Genomic DNA, 20146 nt, shown 5'->3' on the forward strand with positions numbered 1-20146 from the left:
GGCTTGACAAAGAGTTTGTTTTACTGTGTCTGTGTGTGTGTGTTCACAGAGAGAGTGATTCCAGATTGTCAGTGGGAGCTGCCTGCATGTATGCTTGAGTGTGTGTGTTTGTGTGGTTGTTCCATATTTTTGACCGGACATTACTTAGCTGATACTACTAGGCGTGTGTGTGTGTGTGTGTGTGCGTGTGTGTGTGTGTGTGTGTGTGTGTGTGTGTGTGTGTGTGTGTGTGTGTGTGTGTGTGTGTGTGTGTGTAGCGGGCTAAATAAAGAGTGGGAAGAAAGAGTAGCCGGACACACCTACTCATTCAAGTTTTTTTCTTTATTTTTACTATTTTCTACATTGTAGAATAATAGTGAAGACATAAAAACTATGAAATAACACATATGGAATCATTTAGTAACCAAAAAAGTGTTAAACAAATCACTTTGAGATTCTTCAAATAGCCACCCTTTGCCTTGATGACAGCTTTTCACACTCTTGGCATTCTCTTAACCATCTTCACCTGGAATGCGTTTCCAACAGTCTTGAAGGAGTTCCCACATATGCTGAGCACTTGTTGGCTGCTTTTCCTTCACTCTGCCGTCCGACACGTCCCAAACCATCTCAATTGGGTTGAGGTCGGGGGATTTTGAAGGCCAGGTCATCTGATGCAGCATTCCATCACTCTCCTTCTTGGTAAAATAGCCCTTACACAGCCTGGAGGTGTGATGGGTCATTGTCCTGTTAAAAAACAAATGATAGTCCCACTAAGCCCAAACCAGATGGGATGCCGTATCGCTGCAGAATGCTGTAGTAGCCATGCTGGTTAAGTGTACCTTGAATTCTAAATAAATCACTGACAGTGTCACCAGCAAAGCACCCCCACACCGTAACACCTCGTCCTCAATGCTTCACAGTGGGAACTACACATGCAGAGATCATCCGTTCACCCACACCGCGTCTCACCAAAGACATGGCGGTTGGAACCAAAAATCTCAAATTTGGACTCTAGACCAAAGGACAAATTTGCACCGGTCTAATGTCCAGCGCTCGTGTTTCTTGGCCCAAGCAAGTCTCTTCTTCTTATTGGTGTCCTTTAGTAGTGGTTCACACTGATTCACACAGTCCCCTCTGAACAATTGATGCTGAGATGTGTCTGTTACTTGAACTCTGTGAAGCTTTTATTTGGGCTGCAGTTTCTGAGCCTGGTAACTCTAATGAACTTATCCTCTGCAGCAGAGGTAACTCTGGGTCTTCCATTCCTGTCACAGTCCTCATGAGAGCGAGTTTCATCATAGTGCTTGATGGTTTTTGCGACTGCACTTGAAGAAACGTTCAAAGTTCTTGAAATGTTCCGTATTGACTGACCTTCATGTCTTAAAGTAATGATGGACTGTCGTTTCACTTTGCTTGTTTGAGCTGTTCTTGCCATAATATGGACTTGGTCTTTTACCAAATAGGGCTATCTTCTGTATACCCCCCTACCTTATCACATCACAACTGATTGGCTCAAACGCATTAAGAAGGAAAGAAATTCCACAAATTAACTTTTAAGAAGGCACACCTGTTAATTGAAATGCATTCCAGGTGAAGCTTTTGACTGGTAGTGTATATCCCAATGCCCCAGGGCAGTGATTGCTGACATTGCCCCGTGTAGGGTGCTGTCTTTCGAATGGGATGTTAAACGGGTGTCCTGACTCTGTGGTTACTAAAGATCCCATGGAACTTATCGTAAGACTAGGGGTGTTTACCCCGGTCTCCTGGCTACATTTCCAATTTGACCATCATGGCCACCTTATCATCCCCAGCTTCCAATTGGCTCTTTCATCCCCCCTCCTCTCCCCTGTGTTCTCAGTGAACTTACCTGGTAAAATAAGGGTAAAATAAATAACTAAAGATAAAAGTCAAAACAATTATGTACATACAGTTGAAGTCAGAAGTTTACATACACTTAGGTTTGAGTCATTAAAACTCGTTTTTCAACCACTCCACACATTTCTTGTTAAAAAATTATAGTTTTGGCAAGTCGGTTAGGACATCTACTTTGTGCTTGACACAAGTAATTTTTCCAACAATTGTTTACAGACAGATTATTTCACTTATAATTCACTGTATCACAATTCCAGTGGGTCAGAAGTTTACATACACTAAGTTGACTGTGCCTTTAAACAGCTTGGAAAATTCCAGAAAATGATGTCATGGCTTTAGAAGCTTCTGATAGGCTAATTGACATCATTTGAGTCAATTGGAGGTGTACCTGTGGATGTATTTCAAGGCCTACCTTCAAACTCAGTGCCTCTTTGCTTGACTGTGCTTTGCTGCAAGAGGGAGGAAGGAAAATTGATATATTGAAGCAAAATCTCAAGACATCAGTCAGGAAGTTAGCGCTTGGTCGCAAATGGGTCTTCCAAATGGACAATGACCCCATGCATACTTCCAAAGTTGTGGCAAAATGTCTTAAGGACAACAAAGTCAAGGTATTGGAGTTGGCGTCATAAAGCCCTGACCTCAATCCTATAGAAAATGTGTGGGCAGAACTGAAAAAGCGTGTGCGAGCAAGGAGGCCTACAAACCTGACTCAGTTACACCAGCTCTGTCAGGAGGAATGGGCCAACATTCACCCAACTTATTGTGGGAAGCTTGTGGAAGGCTACCCAAAACATTTGACCCAAGTTAAACAACTTAAAGGCAATGCTACCAAATACTAATTGAGTGTATAACTCCCTGGTTGTCCACTAACTTCTGACCCACTGGGAATGTGATGAAATAAATAAAAGCTGAAATAAATAAGTCTCTCTACTATTATTCTGACATCACATCACAAGTGGTGATCCTAACTGACCTAAGACAGGGACTTTTTACTAGGATTCAATATCAGGAATTGTGAAAAACTGAGTTTAAATGTATTTGGCTAAGGTGTATGTAAACTTCTGACTTCAACTGTATGTATCATCAGTACACATTACAACATGAATAAGTAATAGTATAACTGAAAATCTGTGAAGGACTGGGGGTGTATGTGGTTTGAATCAGCTCTACTCTACACAAACACTGTCTATTTGGCTAATTATAATTTCCCTGGTTGTCCACATTTGTCTGGAGTGTTGTGGTTTGTCTCTCTGTCTGTTTGTCTGTCTGTGCACAGGCCCTGTCTGTCTGTCTGTCAGGATATATCCAGGCATGTCTGGGGCTCATGTTCAAACAGTCAGGTGTTGACTGACAGAACTGGAGTGGTCGTTAACATACACACCTGACAGTAAGCTGGGGGAGAGCGTCTGCTAAATGACTAAAATGTAAAATGTACATGATGGAGAGAGAAAGAGAGGCGTGGAAAAAGTAGGTATGATGGAAAGTGGGAGTAGTTTGATAACAAAATGACTGACTTGTGAGTGTGTATGTGTTTTAGCTGTCTGATGACAAAATAATTGCCACCCTCGCCCTTCCCAGGACATCTCCTTCCCCATTGACGTCTCTAGTCTTTGCAGATTTTGACAGTTCTCTGGATCTTCACTGCCATCTGGCCCCGCCTCCTCCGACACAGAGCCTTTGATTGGCCCGACCACAGCGTGATCCAACACATTTCTCATTGTTTGGCTCCAAACAACTGACAGACAGTAAGGAAGAGGTGGTAATGTCTTGGTTTCACGGTCTCTCTCTAATGTTATTTCTCTGGTCTGACACTTCTGTGAGGATTAATCATATCATATGATATCATCACTCAGTGCCGGGCCTGACTCCTACACACTGATATCATACCTGAACATGACCTAGTTATCTGAATCTTAACTCATGTACAGTGTTTGTCAGCGTCAAGCAGAGGACACACAGATCCATTTCTGCCTGTGCTTGATATAGAACCTGAGAGATGGAGGAGGTGTGTGTGTGTGTGTGTGTGTGTGTGTGTGTGTGTGTGTGTGTGTGTGTGTGTGTGTGTGTGTGTGTGTGTGTGTGTGTGTGTGTCTGTGTGTGTGCGTGCGTGCGTGCATTTGAGGGTCACTTATACCCAACACATTTCATAAACCAACTACCTCTCGGTAGCTTGAGGAGAGGGGAGTGCATTTTTAGAGCCTTTTTAGATGAAGGAGAGCGCAAAAAAAAGTTGTGGATTTGCCAGGGTTAGTCTTATAGTGCCCCCCAGTGGATGTAGGAAAACACTAAAATTCTAATCTAGAAATGAGCTCCTCTTAACCACTCTGACTGAATCAATGTAACCAGCAGAGGGCAGCAGCATACCTTCTGATACACTACATGATCAAAAGTATGTGGACACCTGCTCATCAAACATATCATTCCAAAATCATGGGCCCCGTGTAGCTCAGTTGGTAGAGCATGGCGTTTGCAACGCCAGGGTTGTGGGTTCGATTCCCATGTGGGACAGTATGAAAAATGTATGCACTCGCTAACTGTAATTAATATGGAGTTGGTCCCCCCTTTGCTGCTTTAACAACCTCCACTCTTCTGGGAAGGCTTTCCAGTAGATGTTGGAACCAGTGGAGGCTGGTGGGAGGATAGGCTATAGGAGGATGGGCTCATTGGAATGGGATAAATGGAACGATATCAAACACATCAAAAATATGGAAACCACATGTTCGGCTCCGTTGCATTTATTCCATTCCAGCCATTAGAATGAGCCCTTCCTCTTATAGCTCCTCCAACCAATCTCCACTGGTTGGAACATTGCTGTGGGGACTGGCTTCCATTCAGCCAAAAGAGCATTAATTAGGTCTGGCACTGATGTTGGGCGATTAGGCCTGGCTCGCAGTCGGCGATCCAATTCATCCCAAAGGTGATGGGGTTGAGGTCAGGGCTCTGTGCAGGGCAGTCAAGTTCTTCCACACCGATCTCGACAAACCATTTCTGTATGGACCTCGCTTTGTGCACGGGGGCATTGTCATGCTGAAACAGGAAAGGACCTTCCCCAAACTGTTGCCACAAAGTTGGAAGCACAGAATAATCTATAATGTCATTGTATGCTGTAGCGTTACGTTTTCCCTTCACTGGAACTAAGGGGCCTAGCCCGAACCATGAAACACAGCCCCAGACCATTATTCCTCTTCCACCAAACATTACAGTTGGCACTATGCATTCGGGCAGGTAGAGTTCTCCTGGCATCCGCCAAACCCAGATTTGTCCATCGGACTGCCAGATGGTGAAGTGTGATTCATCACTCCAGAGAACGTGTTTCCACTGCTCCAGAGTCCAATGGCGACAAGCTTTAGACCACTCCAGCCGACGCTTGGCATTGCGCATGGTGATCTTAGGCTTGTGTGCGGCTGCTCGACCATAGAAACCCATTTCATGAAGCTCTCGACGAACAGTTCTTGTGCTGACGTTGCTTCTAGGGGCAGCTTGGAACTCGGTAGTGAGTGACGCAACCGATGACAGATGATTTTTAGGCGGCTACGCGCTTCAACACTTGGCAGTCCCGTTCTGTGAGCTTGTGTGGTCTACCACTTCACGGCTGAGCCGTTGTTGCTCCTAGACGTTTCCACTTCACAATAACAGCACTCACAGTTGACCGGGGCAGCTCTAGCAGGGTAGAAATTTGACGAACTGACCTGTTGGAAAGGTGGCATCCTATGACGGTGCCACGTTGAATGTCACTGAGCTCTTCAGTAATGCCATTCTACTGCCAATGTTTGTCTATGGAGATAGCATGACTGTGTGCTCAATTTTATACACCTGTCAGCAACGGGTGTGGCTGAAATAGCCGAATCCACTCAGGGGTGTCCACATACTTTTGTATATATAGTGTAGCATAATACCACCATCATATTATGATGTGTCAGTGCAGCTTCATTAGTAGTGGGGGGTTAGCTAAGAACAGAGGTGCTTGCTTGCACTGCACAGCGATGACAGAGGCAGATCTACAGCTCTGGGGCTCATTGGTATCATATCATCCCCATTCCTTTCAGCGTTCTAGAAGCTACAGTCCTTCATTGGAACAATAACAAAGTGTTTTCCCTGCCCCCATTTCACTAAAAGGCTAAAGGATGAGGCTGAAGAAATGTAACCACTCTCACATTCATAGACAGAGCTATGGATGCAATGACTGACCGTCCATGATATCAAATGAATAGTTTTAACCATGTTTTGAGGCTATACAGTGTTTGTTTATATTTATGTGTACAAACATTGGAGTAAAACAAGCTTATATTTGGGGTTCTAATTGGGTCCGACAGTTGAACTAAGCTCATGAGGCATTTGTAAGTTATATTCTTCAAGAATCAATGGGTATATTTAATTAATTTATAAGGCCAAAAATGGATGTAGCAACTAAGGATTCTAGCTTTAAGACAGCCTTACCCAATTTCTGCTGTCTCTGTACAGAAACACTACCCCCCTCATCCCTATATGAAGATGTCTGTTCAAGCTGATGGCAGACTCCCTGTGCCCATCCTGTCCTCCTGTCCTGTCCACAGCACCACCCACAGAGGTCAGATGTTCTTGGCCTAAAGAGTGCCCCCCCACCTCCCCAGCCCCAGCAGCACTTACAGGGTCTGACAGATCCCCTCCTCAACCCCTGAGGCGCTGCTCTCGCTCCGTTACGATTCGAGTGGCACCACTCTCTCCAGTCCTCACTACTGAGCCACAAGAGAACATAAGTCAGCCAGCAAAGGTTTCTGACATATGATCCGGCATCTGTTATGTCACTAACAGCTGACCTGTCATAAGACCTTTGTAGGGTGGAAGGGGGAGGCAGGGGGAGTGGAGGGGGGAGGCAGGGGTAGGTTAAAGGAGGAGAGAGGGCCTTATTTTCAATGGCCCTTCAGCAAAAGGGTTGAGGGGTTTATTTTGCATCTAGCTGCCTAGCTGTACGTGATTACAAACTGAATGACTGCTGCCATAGGAGAGTGATTCTATAATCTATCATAATACCCTAAGCCAGCCAGTGGATCTACAGACTTTGGCCCCTCGCAGGTGCATAATAAGCACCATTCACTCAGCTGCACATTCTCTGCTCCCTCTTTGTGTGTGTGTGTGTGTGTGTGTGTGTGTGTGTGTGTGTGTGTGTGTGTGTGTGTGTGTGTGTGTGTGTGTGTGTGTGTGTGTGTGTGTTCGTTCTCCTAATTCTACACACACCTGCCCCACCCCGGGCATATGTTTACCCCCTGCAATAAACAAAGCATTATATTCATCTCTCAGGAGTTGAGAGGTAGCTTAGCTTAGCCTGACCTTTAGCCAGTTAACAAATTGACAGCTTAACTGGGGGTTGCGTAACAACTTATATCCTAACTAACAGTTTCTTAATATTGGCATAAAGAAGGAAACTTTGGCTACTGGGCATTGCTATGTAAAAGGACCCATGATCACCAACAGGTGAAGTTCATAGGAGCATGTCAAATCTGGTGTCAAATGAAAACTAAGAGTCTATCTTTTTGAGAAATTAATAGGAATAAGCAAAGGCTTTCAATTCTGGTCAAACAGATGGAAAAGGAGTCTTAGAAAACATCTACCAGAAAAAGTCTTAAAAGGTATTAGAAATACATCAAAACACAACAACGTTGAAGTAAAGACCCCTGCCAGCTAATATCAACACCTATATTTCCTTTTGGATCAATTGTTTGCCTTATGTAAGTTTAACAAACATTGCCCTCTGCCTTGAAAATTCTTTACCAAAAACCCACATCTTTATGAGGGAGGATAATGAACGTTCACAAAAGTAACAAGTAAAGGTAGACCTACCAATTAGTTACATTGTTTTTACTGATTTCTATTTTGTTTATGAATTATTAAGAGATTAAAACTTGAAATTCTGTTACCAAATGAAAAATCAGTAACGCAATACTCCAATTGAATTGGCTACAATGGGAAATCATAGTAGTCACAAACCACCACCATTAGGTCACCTGCTACTGTCCTTTCTTCCACTGGCATACTGTTATGTTCAGCTCATAACTGTTTTCTTTCTCTTTCGTTGTCTGGTGGTCAAAGCAAGTGTGAAAACAGTTTGGACAACCCCTCCCTCTCTCTCGCTCTGCTTTTCTTTCTCTTCTCTCTCTCTCCAGTTAATGTCACCTCTCCCGGCTCTTACTGGCACCTACCCATGAGCCCCCTCTCTTTCCATTTACTATAACCAGCATCCTTACCCACTGGGCACCGACCGACAACGGATGTCCATGGACGCTGCAAAGTAATTGAAATTTGGTCAGTCCGCCCTGGCCTTGATTTCAACGTCCACAGATGTTGATTTTTTTGTCCGGTCCTTGATTTGGCCCAAACATAGACGTCCATCATTGGTTCAGATTTGGTCAAGTTCAGAGCGGACCAAATCTGAACCATTCATAGACGTCTATGTTTCACAAGTTTGCAGAGCACAGTACAGTACAGTAGAGCACAGTAGAGTACAGTAAAGCAAAGTAACAAATATTGAGTACAGTATAGTTCAGAACAGTGCAGTACAGTCTGGTACTGTACTATACAGTAGAGTAGAATAGAGTTCAGTACATAACACAGTAGAGCACACTAGATTTGAGTACACTATAATGTACTGTACTGTATTGTACTGTACTATACTCTACCTTACTGTACTCTACTGTTCTGTACTGTGCTGTGCAGAACTCTACTCTACTCTACTGTGCTGTACTGTACTGAGCTCTCCTCTGCTGTACTTTGATGTCCAAACTTTCTACCTTTGTGTACCATGAAGAGAATGACATTTATATCCATAATTATGCATTTCTGTTTAGTACAGATCAGGGACCCATGATGTAATTCTGTTACCGCAATTCTGTTACCGGGTGTAGATCCACTTCACTTACTGTAGTTCAATAACCAAAATATTGATTCTTTCAAAGTCAAGATGTCATGTCATAGCTGACACCCTATTGTTTCTGCAGACATCTTAGAATCTTAATTCGGAGCAGATACTTACATTTTTGGAAACGTGGTTACATAGAAAACTGAGGGAGATTTTACAGAAAATCTGTTACCAAACTTTGCATCTGCACAGTTTTCCAGTAAATGTGTTTTTGTCAAATTTCCAGTGTAAATTGTTAAAGGTAGTCCTTGTGCATATAGTTGAATGGTTTGTTAAGCTTTGAAATCAATGGTTTTTATTTGGCATACATTTAAAGTAAAGAATCTGAGTATAAGCGCAATTCCGTTACAGGGAATTGTCCTACTTCATAACATGTCATGAGGGAGCGAGGGAGGGGGAGAGAGAGCGAGAGCGAGAGCGAGAGCGAGAGAGAGAGAGAGAGAGAGAGAGAGAGAGAGAGAGAGAGAGAGAGATGGTGAAGGGGCGAGGATTTGGGAGGAATTAGCTGCTGAGTAGGGCATGACATTGTTGTGAAGAGGACAGCAATTAAAAAAGCCATTTAACATCAATTGGATTGAAAAATAATCATCAAATGTGAAGGCCAGGTTACAAAAAAGACAAGGAGCATAAATACATTCTCCCCTCTACTTTCATGAATGAATGAGCAGTATTTTCGCTCAAGGCTACTCTTTAGTTTTTTTTGCCAGCATCAGTCACCTTTTGCCCTGTGCTTGAGATCCCTGGGGGCATAGGATTCTTGTAAAACAATTATATGTTGAATGAATCACCAAAATATGCATTTACTAGTTATTCAAAATCTAATCTTGTTCGTCGCATGCGCCGAATACAACTGATGTAGACTTTACCGTGAAATGCTTGCTTATGATCCCTTCCCAACAATGCAGAGTTTAAAAATAGTAACACAAGAGGAATAAAATAAAGTACACAAGACTAGAGCCATATACAGGGAGTACCAGTACCAGATAAATGTGCAGAGGTATTTGAGGTAGATACAGTGGGGAGAACAAGTATTTGATACACTGCCGATTTTGCAGGTTTTCCTACTTACAAAGCATGTAGAGTTCTGTAATTTTTATCATAGGTACACTTCAACTGTGAGAGACGGAATCTAAAACAAAAATCCAGAAAATCACATTGTATGAATTTTAAGTAAATCATTTGCATTTTATTGCATGACATAAGTATTTGATCACCTACCAACCAGTAAGAATTCCGGCTCTCACAGACCTGTTAGTTTTTCTTTAAGAAGCCCTCCTGTTCTCCACTCATTACCTGTATTAACTGCACCTGTTTGAACTCGTTACCTGTATAAAAGACACCTGTCCACACACTCAATCAAACAGACTCCAACCTCTCCACAATGGCCAAGACCAGAGAGCTGTGTAAGGACATCAGGGATAAAATTGTAGACCTGCACAAGGCTGGGATGGGCTACAGGACAATAGGCAAGCAGCTTGGTGAGAAGGCAACAACTGTTGCCGCAATTATTAGAAAAGGGAAGAAGTTCAAGATGACGGTCAATCACCCTCGGTCTGGGGCTCCATGCAAGATCTCACCTTGTGGGGCATCAATGATCATGAGGAAGGTGAGGGATCAGCCCAGAACTACATGGCAGGACCTGGTCAATGACCTGAAGAGAGCTGGGACCACAGTCTCAAAGAAAACCATTAGTAACACACTACGCCGTCATGGATTAAAATCCTGCAACGCACGCAAGGTCCCCCTGCTCAAGCCAGCGCATGTCCAGGCCCGTCTGAAGTTTGCCAATGACCATCTGGATGATCCAGAGGAGGAATGGGAGAAGGTCATGTGGTCTGATGAGACAAAAATATAGCTTTTTGGTCTAAACTCCACTCGCCGTGTTTGGAGGAAGAAGAAGGATGAGTACAACCCCAAGAACACCATCCCAACCGTGAAGCATGGAGGTTGAAACATAATTCTTTGGGGATGCTTTTCTGCAAAGGGGACAGGACGGCTGCACCGTATTGAGGGGAGGATGGAAGGGGCCATGTATCGCGAGATAAGAGCATTGAAGATGGGTCGTGGCTGGGTCTTCCAGCATGACAACGACCCGAAACACACAGCCAGGGCAACTAAGGAGTGGCTCCGTAAGAAGCATCTCAAGGTCCTGGAGTGGCCTAGCCAGTCTCCAGACCTGAACCCAATAGAAAATCTTTGGAGGGAGCTGAAAGTCCGTATTGCCCAGCGACAGCCCCGAAACCTGAAGGATCTGGAGAAGGTCTGTATGGAGGAGTGGGCCAAAATCCCTGCTGCAGTGTGTGCAAACCTGGTCAAGACCTACAGGAAACGTATGATCTCTGTAATTGCAAACAAAGGTTTCTGTACCAAATATTAAGTTCTGCTTTTCTGATGTATCAAATACTTATGTCATGCAATAAAATGCAAATTAATTACTTAAAGATCATACAATGTGATTTTCTGGATTTTTGTTTTAGATTCCGTCTCTCACAGTTGAAGTGTACCTATGATAAAAATTACAGACCTCTACATGCTTTGTAAGTAGGAAAACCTGCAAAATCGGCAGTGTATCAAATACTTGTTCTCCCCACTGTATGTACATGAAGGCAGGGTAAAGTGACTAGGCATCAGGATAGATAATAATAAGGTATTTGAGGTAGATATGTACATGAAAGCAGAGTAAAGTGACTAGGAATCAGGATAGATAATAATAAGGTATTTGAGGTAGATATGTACATGAAAGCAGAGTAAAGTGACTAGGAATCAGGATAGATAATAATAAGGTATTTGAGCTAGATATGTACATGAAGGCAGGGTAAAGTGACTAGGCATCAGGATAGATAATAATAAGGTATTTTAGGTAGATATGTACATGAAAGCAGAGTAAAGTGACTAGGCATCAGGATAGATAATAATAAGGTATTTGAGCTAGATATGTACATGAAGGCAGGGTAAAGTGACTAGGCATCAGGATAGATAATACTAATGGTAAAATAAAGAACAGGGCCTAGTTGCATACAACATATTAAGTGTTTCCCTTAAGGGTTTCCCTTAAGGAATAATTTCCCTTACCTAAGGGAATTGTTCAAGGGCATTGCATAGAACCACTCAAACATTTCCTTAGTTTGAAGGCATGTAAGGTAGAAAGAGTCTCTGGTTACCATGGAGACGACCTGATTCATTGAATTAACATCTCACCAATGAGATCACATTTATTTTGGGAGTTCGCAAAATAGAACTTATACGTTAAAGACAGGAGAAACAAATTCATTCAGAAGATAAAACACATTTATTTTAGTTACTTTTTTCTCAACTTGTTTCTATTACTTTCTAGCATGTCACGCTAACTTACAGAGTAGGTAGCTAGCTAGCCAGCTAGCTTTGTAGCCATGGATTGTGCACCTTCCATTTAGCCACCTAGCTAGTTAGTTGGTGGATGTTTTCCTTTTGAAACCAAGGCAGAGGAAAGCAATATTCACCTCCACAAATGCTGTTTACATTGATATCCATACTGAATGAAGCACTTAAGGAACCTCATGGGCACAGTTAACTTTTTCACTTAATTTAAGGGGGAAATTCGCCTTAAAAAAAATTGTGCAGCTAACTTAAAGTTAAGGAAACTTAAGTGAAAAGATAAGGGGGAAATTAACTTGATGTTTTATGCAACCGGGCCCAGAGCAGCAGCAGCAAAAAAGTGTGTGAGTGTGCGTGTGTGTGTGTGTAATGTGTATGTGTGTTTGTGCTGTGTCGGTCTGCGTGTGTGTGAGCGTATGTAGTGTATGTGAATGTGTGTGGGTTTTGTGTGGGATTGTCAATGTAGTGTGTATATGGTTTGTAGGAGGGAGGAGGTCAGAGACCTGGCAGTGTGGTGCCAGGACAACAACCTCTCCCTCAACGTGACCAAGACAAAGGAGCTGATCGTGGACTACAGGAAAAGGAGGGCTGAACACGCCCCCATTCACATCGACGGGGCTGTAGTGGAGCGGGTCGAGAGTTTCAAGTTCCTTGGTCTCCACATCACCAACAAACGATCATGGTCCAAACACACCAAGAGAGTCGTGAAGAGGGCACGAAAAAATCCTGTTTTCACTTTGTTAATATGGGTTATTGTGTGTAGATTGATGAGGGAAAAATGCATTTAATCAATTTTAAAATAAGGCTGTAACGTAACAAAATGTGGAAAAAGGGTAGGGGTCTGAATACTTTCTAGTGAATGTGCATATGGTATAGTGAGTGTGTGTAGGGTCAGTGCAAGAGAGAGCAGCCAGGTCACCCTTGAAACAAGTCAGTATTTGACGTCCATCCATGTCTGAGGATGACGGGAGATTACGTGGAAGCCAGCCACTAGGGGCAACAGTGAGCGCTGTTACCTTCAAGTAGGTTTGGGTTTTTGCTAGGGCGGGGACGGCAGATGGGTGTAAGCATCTGCCTCTGTTGCATGTTCAAATCCACTAATAGAAAGTTATTTTTGCGATTTTTGTTTTAAGCCTATCCCAAACCTTAACCCTTACCTTATCCATTTGGAGTTGATGCCTAAACTTAACCTTAAACACTTTTAAATTTGACATTTGGAACAACTTAGAAATTTGATGTTTGAGAAACATGGATGAACGTCTAATTCTGACGTGAGACTGTGAGAGCTAGTTGAGATAGAGTCAGTGCAGATAGTTGTGTACCATTAATAATTTACTATTTAGCAGTCTGGCTATTTAGCAGTCTTATGACTTGAGGGTAGAAGCTGTCTCGGAGCCTGTTGGTCCGAGAGCTGATGCTCTGGTACTGTTTGCCGGACGGTAGCGGAGTGAACAGTGCAATATTCAGTTAGTAAAGCCTGAATAAAACATTTTAATAATAGTGCAATACTGTGTATACAGAAGCAAAAGGAGTTCCCAGAAATCGACAGATAGTTTGTTCAGATAATAAAGATTAGGCCTACTTGACCAACGGACCCAGTCCCATTTCTGTTCCTGTAGCCCCTACCCAGTTGCAGTACCCATGTTTCTCTGTTGTTCCATCATGTTGGTCCCTAGCCTCTACTTCTGGTTCCTGTGTTGTTCCTCAGCTTCAAGAGTTCATCAGGGTTAACCAACAATTCACGCATTACGAAAGCAGAGAGCTCTGACGAGTGAAACATAAGCCTCAATAAGTCTTATTTACTTCCTCTGTTAATGGTGACCGGTTATAGCAGGGACCATTCTCCCGTAGGGTACACACACACAGAACATCTAACTTTAATGGCACTCTTCATATCTTTGTCCCTAACAGTGGATCTATGATCTGCTTTACCTTCAGTCTTAATTTATCGTGTGCAAAAGGTCAACATAAGAAACAGAAACACTGTCATCCAAAAATCACCTGAAGTGGAAGGTCTATGCCAAATTAACTATTGTAAGTGTTCAACCTACCCAATTGGTCAGAAAGAGGTCAGGGTGTTAATAAAAGCTATAGGGGTCGGGAAAATAGAGTCAGTTTACAGAATAGTATTAATTCTTCCCATATAAACTTGTTGCTTACTGTATAACTATTTTCACAATCAATTCCTATCAAAGCTCATTGGGAAGGGATTATAAATTGGCCCTGAATTCTGACCTGTGGGGGTATAACATGCCATGCCCAATGTGGCATTGGATCACTGTTGTGCTGCCAGGCTGGCCTCAGTGCTGAAGTAGTGTAAGCCTTTATGTCAGAAGGGTTGTCATCAATGTTCTGAATGGAAAGTTAGTTTAGTTTTCTTTAACATTTACATTTTAGTCATTTAGCAGACGGTCTTATCCAGAGCGACTTACATTTTAACAATTAAAACTTTAAAAGTTCTAGGCCTACTTTCATGAAATGGGGCATGATAATCGTGTAGCGTAGACACACACACGCACACACACCCGTCAGTGATATAGGCCTATGCTGCCTTAAATATATATACAGTGAGGGAAAAAAGTATTTGATCCCCTGCTGATTTTGTACGTTTGCCCACTGACAAAGAAATGATCAGTCTATAATTTTAATGGTAGGTTTATTTGAACAGTGAGAGACAGAATAACAACAAAAAAATCAAGAAAAACGCATGTCAAAAATGTTATAAATTGATTTGCATTTTAATGAGGGAAATAAGTATTTGACCCCCTCTCAATCAGAAAGATTTCTGGCTCCCAGGTGTCTTTTATACAGGTAACGAGCTGAGATTAGGAGCACACTCTTAAAGGGAGTGCTCCTAATCTCAGCTTGTTACCTGTATAAAAGACACCTGTCCACAGAATATTTTCATTTACATTTTCGTCATTTAGCAGACGCTCTTATCCAGAGCGACTTACAAATTGGTGCATTCACCTTATGATAGCCAGTGGGACAACCACTTTACAATAGTTATTTTTTTAGTTTTTTGGGGGGGTGGGGTAAGGGGGGGGTAGAAGGATTACTTTATCCTATCCCAGGTATTCCTTAAAGAGGTGGGGTTTCAAGTGTCTCCGGAAGGTGGTGAGTGACTCCGCTGTCCTGGCGTCGTGAGGGAGCTTGTTCCACCATTGGGGTGCCAGAGCAGCAAACAGTTTTGACTGGGCTGAGCGGGAACTGTGCTTCCGCAGAGGTAGGGGAGCCAGCAGGCCAGAGGTGGATGAACGTAGTGCCCTCGTTTGGGTGTAGGGACTGATCAGAGCCTGAAGGTACGGAGGTGCCGTTCCCCTCACAGCTCCGTAGGCAAGCACCATGGTCTTGTAGCAGATGCGAGCTTCAACTGGAAGCCAGTGGAGTGTGCGGAGGAGCGGGGTGACGTGAGAGAACTTGGGAAGGTCGAACACCAGACGGGCTGCGGCGTTCTGGATGAGTTGTAGGGGTTTAATGGCACAGGCAGGGAGCCCAGCCAACAGCGAGTTGCAGTAATCCAGACGGGAGATGACAAGTGCCTGGATTAGGACCTGTGCCGCTTCCTGTGTAAGGCAGGGTCGTACTCTGCGAATGTGGTAGAGCATGAACCTACAGGATCGGGTCACCGCCTTGATGTTAGCGGAGAACGACAGGGTGTTGTCCAGGGTCACGCCAAGGCTCTTTGCACTCTGGGAGGAGGACACAACGGAGTTGTCAACCGTGATGGCGAGATCATCAATCTTTGGCCAAGACCAAAGAGCTCTCCAAGGATGTCAGGGACAAGATTGTAGACCTACACAAGGCTGGAATGGGCTACAAGACCATCGCCAAGCAGCTTGGTGAGAAGGTGACAACAGTTGGTGCGATTATTCGCAAATGGAAGAAACACAAAAGAACTGTCAATCTCCCTCGGCCTGGGGCTCCAAGCAAGATCTCACCTCGTGGAGTTGCAATGATCATGAGAACAGGAATCAGCCCAGAACTACACGGGAGGATATTGTCAATGATCTCAAGTCAGCTGGGACCATAGTCACCAAGAAAACAATTGGTAACACACTACGCCGTGAAGGACTGAAATCCTGCAGCGCCCGCAAGGTCCCCCTGCTCAAGAAAGCACATATACAGAGCCGTCTGAAGTTTGCCAATTAACATCTGAATGATTCAGAGAACTGGGTGAAAGTGTTGTGGTCAGATGAGACCAAAATCGAGCTCTTTGGCATCAACTCAACTCGCCGTGTTTGGAGGAGGAGGAATGCTGCCTATGACCCCAAGAACACCCCATCCCCACCGTCAAACATGGAGGTGGAAACATTATGCTTTGGGGGGGGGTTTCTGCTAAGGGGACAGGACAACGTCACTGCATCAAAGGGACGATGGACGGGACCATGTACCATCAAATCTTGGGTGAGAACCTCCTTCCCTTTAGCCAGGGCATTGAAAATGGGTCGTGGATGGGTATTCCAGCATGACAATGACCCAAAACACACAGCCAAGGCAACAAAGGAGTGGCTCAAGAAGAAGCACATTAAGGTCCTGGAGTGGCCTAGCCAGTCTCCAGACCTTAATCCCATAGAAAATATGTGGAGGGAGCTGAAGGTTCGAGTTGTCAAACGTCAGCCTCGAAACCTTAATGACTTGGAAAAGATCTGCAAAGAGGAGTGGAACAAAATCCCTCCTGAGATGTGTGCAAACCTGGTGGCCAACTACAAGAAACGTCTGACCTCTGTGATTGCCAACAAGGGTTTTGCCACCAAGTACTAAGTCATGATTTGCAGAGGGGTCAAATACTTTTTTCCCTCATTAAAATGCAAATCAATTTATAACATTTTTGACATGCGTTTTTCTGGATTTTTTTGTTGTTATTCTGTCTCTCACTATTAAAATAAACCTACCATTCAAATTATAGACTGATCATGTCTTTGTCAGTGGGCAAACGTACAAAATCAGCAGGGGATCAAATACTTTTTTCCCTCACTGTATATATATATATATATATATTGTTATGTTACAGCCTTATTCTAAAATGGATTAAATTTGATTTTTTCCTCATCAATCTACACACGATAACCCATAATGACAAAGCGAAAACAGGTTTTATTTTTTGTGAGCAAAGTTGTTAAAAAAAAAAAACTGAAATACCTTATTTACGTAAGTATTCAAACCCTTTGCTATGAGACTCGAAATTGAGCTCAGGTGCATCCCGTTTCCATTGAGCATCCTTGAGATGTTTCTACAACTTGTTTGGAGGCCACCTGTGGTAAATTCAATTGATTGGACATGATTTGGAAAGGTCCCATAGTTGACAGTGCATGTCAGAGCAAAAACCAAGTTCGAAGGAATTGCCCATAGAGCTCAGAGACAGGATTGTGTCGAGGCACAGATCTGGGGAAGGGTACCAAAAAATGTCTGCAGCATTGAAGGTCACCCAAGAACACAGTGGCCTCCATCATTCTTAAATGGAAGAAGTTTTGAACCACCAAGACTCTTCCTAGAGCTGGCCGCCCGGCCAAACTGAGCAATCGGGGGAGAAGGGCCTTGATCAGGGAGGTGACCAAGATCCCGATGGTCACTCTGACAGAGCTCCAGAGTTCCTCTGTGGAAATGGAAGAACCTTCCAGAAGGACAACCATCTCTGCAGCACTCCACCAATCAAGTATTTATGGTAGAGTGGCCAGACAGAAGCCACTCCTTAGTAAAAGGCACGACAGCCCGCTTGGAGATTGCCAAAAGGCACCTAAAGGACTCTCAGACAATGAGCAACAAGATTCTCTGGTCTGATGAAACCAAGATTGAACCCTTTGGCCTGAATGCCAAGCTTCACGTCTGGAGGAAACCTGGCACCATCCCTACGGTGAAGCATGGTGGTGGCAGCATCATGCTGTGGGGTTTTTCAGTGGCAGGGACTGGGAGACTAGTCAGGATCGAGGGAAAGATGAACGGAGCAAAGTACAGAGAGATCCTTGATGAAAACCTGCTCCAGAGCACTCAGGACCTCAGACTTGGGCGAAGGTTCACCTTCCCACAAGACAACAACCCTAAGCACACAGCCAAGACAACGCAGGAATGGCTTCGGGACAGGTCTCTGAATATCCTTGAGTGGCCCAGCCAGAGCCTGGACTTGAACCTGATCGAAAATGTCTGGAGAGACTTTAAAATAGCTGTGCAGCGACGCTCCCCATCCAACCTGACAGAGTTTGAGAGGATCTGCAGACAAGATTGAGAGAAACTCCCCAAATACAGGTGTGCCAAGCTTGTAGCATCATACCCAAGAAGACTCGAGGCTGTAATCGCTGCCAAAGGTGCTTCAACAAAGTACTGAGTAAAGGGTCTGAATGCTTATGTATGCATTTTTTAAAAGTCAGTTCCAATACCATATTTACAATGTGCAGGGATACTGGAGTGATGGACGTAGATACACTGCATGACCAAAAGTATGTGGACTCCTGCTCGTCGAACATCTCATTCCAAAATCATGGGCATTAATATGGAGTTGGTCCCCCCTTTGCTGCTTTAACAGCCTCCACTCTTCTGGGAAGGCTTTCCACTAGATGTTGGAACATTGCTGTGGGGACTTGCTTCCATTCAGCCAAAAGAGCATTAGTGAGGTCGGGCACTGATGTTGGGCGATTAGGCCTGGGTCGCAGTCGGTGTTCCAATTCATCCCAAAGGTGTTCGATGGGGTTGAGGTCAGGGCTCTGTGCAGGCCAGTCAAGTTCTTCCACACCGATATCGACAAACCATTTCTGTATGGACCTTGTTTTGTGCACGGGGCATTGTCATGCTGAAACAGGAAAGAGCCTTCCCCAAACTGTTGTCACAAAGTTGGAAGCACAGAATTGTCTAGAACGTCATTGTATGCTGTAGCGTTAAGATTTCCCTTCACTGGAACTAAGGGGCCTAGCCCGAACAATGAAAAAGCCCCAGACCATTATTCCTCCTCCACCAAATGATGCAGTCGGGCAGGTAGCGTTCTCCTGGCATCCGCCAAACCCACATTCGTCCATCAGACTGCCAGATGGTGAAGTGTGATCACTCCAGAGAACGTGTTTCCGCTGCTCCAGAGTCAGTTTGGAACTCGAAAGTGAGTGTTTCAACCAAGGACAGACGATTTTTACGCGCTAGACGCTTCAGCACTCAGTGGTCCCGTTCTGTGAACTTGTGGCCTACCACTTCGCGGCTGAGCCGTTGTTGCTCCTAGAAGTTTCCACTTCACAATAACAGCACTTACAGTTGACCGGGGCAGCTCTAGCAAGGCAGAAGTTTGACGAACTGACTTGTTGGAAAGGTGGCATCCTATGACAGTGCCATGTTGAAAGTCACTGAGCTCTTCAGTAAGGCCATTCTACTACCAATGCTTGTCTGTGGAGATTGCATGGCTGTGTGCTCAATTTTATACACCTGTCAGCAATGGGTGTGGCTGAAATAGCCCGAATCCACTAATTTGAAGGGGTGTTCACAGACTTTTGTATATATAGTGTATATATAGGGGTAAGGAGATTAGGCAACAGGATGTAAGATAAACAGAGTTGCAGCAGCTTGTATGTGAGTGGGTGTGCGGGTGTGTAGAGTAAGTATAAATGTATTTGCATATTATGTGTGAGTGAGAAAAATGATGGAGTGAGTGTTTGTGTGTGTGTTGGAGTGACAGTGTGTGTGAGTGTGTAGGGCCCTGTGAGTGTGGATAGAGAGAGTGCAAAAATGGAAATTAAAGGTCAATAAAGATACAAGGTTAACTCAGTCTGTGTAGCTATTTTGTTAGCTATTTATCCGTTGTATTGCTTGGGGATAGAAGCTATTCAAGAGCCTGTTGGTGTCAGACTTGATGCACAGGTACCTCTCGCCGTGCGGCAGCAGAGAAAATAGTCCATGGCTTGTGTGGTTGGAGTCTTTAATGATTTTCCAGGCCTTCTTTTCGCGTCACCTGATATAGACGTCCTGGATGGCAGGGAGCTCGGCCCCAGCGATGTACTGGGCTGTCCGCACAACCCTCTGTGGCGCCATGAGATCGAGGGTGGTGCTATTGCCATACCAAGCAGTGACGCAGCC

This window comes from Coregonus lavaretus, assembly GCF_964263955.1.
Source record: "Coregonus lavaretus genome assembly, chromosome: 31".
Lineage (NCBI taxonomy): Eukaryota > Metazoa > Chordata > Actinopteri > Salmoniformes > Salmonidae > Coregonus > Coregonus lavaretus.